This window comes from Geospiza fortis, unplaced genomic scaffold (assembly GCF_000277835.1).
Source record: "Geospiza fortis unplaced genomic scaffold, GeoFor_1.0 scaffold41, whole genome shotgun sequence".
Classification (NCBI taxonomy): Eukaryota; Metazoa; Chordata; class Aves; order Passeriformes; family Thraupidae; genus Geospiza; species Geospiza fortis.
The window spans coordinates 13,069,125-13,069,467 of NW_005054299.1; the positions used below are offsets into that span (position 1 = coordinate 13,069,125).

The 343-nt window shown below is 66.2% G+C and overlaps 1 long non-coding RNA gene across 1 annotated transcript in view; it reads left to right on the forward strand.

Moving 5' to 3' along the window:
- Positions 1-343, forward strand: part of LOC115948381 — a 13,244-nt gene that overhangs the window by 979 nt on the left and 11,922 nt on the right. The gene's annotated exons all lie outside the window — the stretch shown is intronic.

Genomic DNA, 343 nt, shown 5'->3' on the forward strand with positions numbered 1-343 from the left:
CCCCGGCGTGGCCCAGCGCTGCTCTGCACGGGCCCCTCGGTGCGCTGTGGGCGCTCCCAGGGCGGGGTGCCGGGAGCCGGCTGGGCTTTGGGGGGCACAGCCGCCCCGTGCGGTCAGCAAAGCCCCTGCTGCCCGTTTCCATGCCCTCGCAGGGCAGTGCCGGGGCATCCTCTTCTTCTGCAGCTTCTTTGTGCCCTGAGGCGTGCTCACAGCCCCACATCCTGCTCTCCAATGACCCACCACTTGCATCAGAGATCCCCTTTGGTGGGGAAAGCCGGGAGAAGGAGCTGAGTAACTCCCTGATGCTTGCTGGCAGAGGCAGGAAGGGAGGTTTGCTTTGATA